Source organism: Mytilus trossulus, chromosome 14, assembly GCF_036588685.1.
Source record: "Mytilus trossulus isolate FHL-02 chromosome 14, PNRI_Mtr1.1.1.hap1, whole genome shotgun sequence".
NCBI classification, from domain to species: Eukaryota; Metazoa; Mollusca; class Bivalvia; order Mytilida; family Mytilidae; genus Mytilus; species Mytilus trossulus.
This window is the reverse complement of record NC_086386.1, coordinates 16,157,489-16,162,488: the sequence shown is the minus strand read 5'-3', so window position 1 is coordinate 16,162,488 and position 5,000 is coordinate 16,157,489.

Genomic DNA, 5,000 nt, shown 5'->3' with positions numbered 1-5,000 from the left:
ACTTGTTTCTTATCCTGTTGCTTGATTAATATTATTAAAATATTTACACAAACTCCCTAATGCGATGTTGAGCTAAGACGGATTAAACTATTATTTGTTTTATTTTTTTGGTCGAATGGCTCTTCAACTGGTTTTCATATATCTGTGTTTAAATTAACGACCTTGGCGATACTGATAAAAGGCTAATGCGGAATCAATTTGGAAAGAGTGTTTTCTTTATTTTCATACGAAAGACAAAGAATTATTACCTACTGCCAACGTTAATATGCAGAGCAGGTGTAGAAAACTAAATATACAACTTTAAGCATATTCATTTGTTTTTCGTTGAAGTTCTTGGCTTCAAATGAAATATAAAAATTATTTCAAATTTTAACCGTTTTAGATAGATGCTAAATCTAGAAAAGTGTTCCAGACGAACTCAATTTATACAGCGTTTTTCTCTTTACTCTCTTATGTGAATAAGAGTATATGTCTAGTATAAATGACACTGAGTCGTGAAAAGTAAAAACACAAAAATACAGAACTGAGAGGAAAATCTAATTGGAAAGTCCATAAATACATGGCAAAATCAAATTCAAAACACATCAAAAAGGAATGGACAAGAACTGTCATATTCCTGATTTGGTACAGGCATTTTCAAATGTAGGAAATGATGGATTAACCCTGGTTTTATAGCACTAAACCTCTCACTTTGTTGACAGTCACATCAAATTCCGTTATATCTACCATGATGTCGTGACTGCAACATAATAGACAAAAAATGTGGTCACACACATATTTCTTAATAGTTAACCAACTGATGACTCTTACTTCATCATTTACAATATATGGTTTACTAGCATCCCTGCAGGCAGGCAGCAATGTTCGACTTAAAGAAGATCTACTAATGAAGCTATATGCATTTGATGTTTTAACATTTGCTAATATTCGATCAATCATATGGGGATAAAGTTCGTAAACAATGTTTTGCACCAAGGTCGGAAATTTTAATGATTCTTTGCATTCATGTTAATCTAAGAATTAATGTTTTATCTTTCCGAAACAACTGACAAGATTGAATATGTGTATGCATTTGAGTAATCAACGGTGATTTATTTTTATAATTTTAGCTTGTATAAGTTTGTTGCATGGCTAAAGAAGTTAAATTAAATAATACGTAATCTTGTCATCAGAGATTAGTTTATATACAACCATTAGCACAGATTAGTGGAAATTATCCTTCTTTTTATATATCAAACGAATTATGTCTAAATTCAAGTTGTTAAATGTAAAGGATTACGTATACATCCTTCCTTCTTGTATATTTTAGTGTACGCTCGAAGCTTTGCAACAAAAGCAAAGATTGTGAGGATCACTCAAAAAGAAAATATTTTATTTAACATAAAATAAAATACTTTACGGGGTTTTTTTTCTGCCTGCAATTCCGATTCGTAGGATACTGGTATGCTACAATCTTACTTTAAATTTATTCATGATAACTGGCGTCCAGCACATATTGATAGTCTTTTGTATTTAATTAAAATATACATTAATCGTTGTAATATCATTTCTGAAGGATGACTTAGACAGCGGGTTTTTCTACACAATACACATGATCCAAAATATCAGTCACTAGCAATAATGTAAACATATTTACTCTACTGAACGCGAGCGAGTGAAAAAGGCTTCCAATATTGTCGAGGAGCTGATTTGTTACGCCTATATATATAAATATATATTCAATATTCAATTATAAATCAGGATAATCTATTTATCGTTATAAAATTGAGAATGGAAATGGGGAATGTGTCAAAGAGACAACAACCCGACCATAGAAAAAAACAACAGCAGAAGGTCGGTAACAGGTTTTGCGGGAATTTCTCGCTACATTTAAGACCTTTTGGTGACCTTCTACTGTTGTTTTTTTTCTGTGGTCGGGTTGTTGTCTCTTTGACACATTCCCCATTTCCATTCATAATTTTACTTCAATTTAGCGAGAAATTCCCGCACCCTGAGGCTTCCTTCAGCTGGCCCCTAAACAAATATATACTAGTTCAGTAATAATGAACGTCATACTTTTTTCCAAATTGTACACAAAAAATTAAAATTTAAAAAATACAAGACTTAAAAAGACTGTTCTCTTGGACAGTTTTACGCATGACAAAATGTGGTGTCATTTATAGAGATATTGTAGCGCCTGAATTAAAGGGATTAATAAAAGTTATCATTTTGAGTTTTAAATAGTTATCTGGTTAAACACCCATGTTTAGATGTGTCTAGGTAAGAAACCTCATCGACAGGAGGCCGGAGGGATTTCTTATCAACACACACTGTATCCAGAGGTGTAAAACGAACTTACGACCTATAGCAACCCCTTAATTTGTGTTTCTAGATGTAACACTAGATTTTTCTAGGCGCAAATAACAAATTTAATTCCTGGTATCTATAATGAGTTCAAACCACTGCTGTTGGAGTTTTAATTCCCCGAGGGTATTACCAGCTCAGTATTCAGCATTTCTGTGTAAGCATGAGTTATCATTGATATGGTCGTACTTACAAATAAACTGGTTACAAAACATCGAATTTTAAAATACTAAGGCTTTTCTATCTTAGGAAAATATTACCTTTGCTGTATGTGGCAAATATTTAGGAATTTTGACTCTCAATGCTCTTAAACTTCGTACTTTATTTGACTTTTTTTTTAACATTAATTTGTTTGAGCGTCGATGATAAGTCTTTGGTAGATTAAACGCGTGACTGGCGTCACAACATTAGATACCTGGAATCTATGATGAGTTTTTTTTTATCTTATTTGTTGACTGAGTATGCATGTTAACATTGACTAAAACAGACAGTTCATATATAAATAAAGAATGTACTTTGACAACAAGACGCATTCATCACTTGACAACAAAACGCATTCATCACTTGACAACAAGACGCATTCATCACTTGACAACAAGACGCATTCATCACATAAACTATTTTATATTTATATTACTTTTCAAAATAGAATATGACATGTAGTATTTTATTATGGTACCAATTCGAATAGATCCTTTCTAATAAAAATATCTGACATACAGCATAGTCTTATAAACATGCATATGCTAATGCATTTTTTGTCGGTCGATGCTACATGTATGGATAAACATCATATGTTAAATGATATTGTTGAAAGAGGTATAACTGTTCTTATCTCTTAACTGACGCACCCAACCACTACATTCTTTGATACAGTATTGTTAATAATTGATTTTTATGATTTTGTTTACTTGTTTATTAATCTGGTATAATCTTTATTTCACATTTATTTATCTATCTTTATCTCGTTCGATCAAGATAAAAATGGGAAGTTTTTGTTTTAGAGTTAAAAATTATAATTCTGGTACTTTTAATAACTATTTACACCACTGGGTCGATGCCACTGCTGGTGGACGTTTCGTCCCCGAGGGTATCACCAGCCCAGTGGTCAGCACTTCGGTGTTGACATGAATATCAATTATATGGTCATTTTTATAAATTTTCTGTTTACAAAACTTTAAATTTTTCGAAAAACTATGGATTTTCTCACCCCAGGAGTAGATTACTTTAGCCGTATTTGGCACAACTTTTCGGAATTTTGGGTCCTCAATGCTCTTCAACTTTGTATTTGTTTGGCTTTTTAACTTTTTTGATCTGAGCGTCACTGATGAGTCTTATGTAGACGAAACGCGCGTCTGGCGTTTAAAATTATAATCCTGGTACTTTTGATAACTAATTAAACACTACTTGACTCTACATGTTTGAAGCATGAAATGTATCGATAGACAAAACAGAGACGATCTTATGTTGAATAAACCATATTTTTGTTTTATTTCCATTGTTTTTTAACTCGAAAAGTTGAAGACAGATTGAATATCATTGTTCCGTTTTTTATGTAGAAATAAGTTTGTTTTTTCTCTCTATTATTGCTATAAATATTTCTTATTTGTTTTGAACATGTTTCGTGTTACCTTTGTTTGTATAATAGAGCAAAGTAATGTTTGTCAATCACTACATGTTCTAGTTAAACTTGATGGAAACCTTAGTTTGTTAACTTGAATTGAGCTACCGATGCGATCCACAGTTATCATTTGAATAATCTGTGAGTGACTGTGTATTTCTGACAATCAGAGATACATGTCCAAATATTTCGCTACCGATATTGGCTCCTAATATAACCTGCACGAGGAACCTGATAACCTAACCTTTATAGTAAGCATTAAAGCTCGTCTTTTTTTAGCTCGGATGCATACTTAAACATCAAATTAAAGATAATTTGCGTGAATGATATTTGCTCAGATGTTTTTTTTTTAGTTTCAAACATTCAAACTGTCTTTTGAAGTGTAAGTTTAAAGTTCTTAAAGATATCTTGAAACATGATTAACCTTACTATTTAAGAAACCAAAAAAATACTTCCATATACCTCTAACTGTTTTTCGAGAAGGAAAAAACAGTTAGACATATTATACATGTTTAAACTGCAGGATATCAACTACATAAGGTTAATTTGCACCAATTGAACCTATTATAAAGTTTCTCAACCCAGGAGTAGATTACCTTAGCCGTATTTGGCACAACTTTTTGGAATTTTGGGTACTCAATGCTCTTCAACTTTGTATTTATTTGGCTTTTTAACTATTTTGTTCTGAGTGTCACTGATGAGTCTTATGTAGACGAAACGCTCGTCTGGCGTTTACAATTATAATCCTCGTACTTTTGATAACTATCTCTACTTAAAATGTCTAATCGTCTTAATTCACCATGTCTCTAAAGTAATGCTCATAACGCAACAGACAAAATATTTACTAAAAACTTGAAATAAGTTTCTACCAAATTATACAATAAAAAAACCGAATATTAAAAAAACAAAAACATCCGATGGAAACACAACAATATAAGAGGAAAACAACGGTAAAAACAAAAACACTGAATTTTTAAACAAACAAACGTCAAAAAACGTAGAAAAGTACTATTTAATAACAACTGTCGTATTTTAA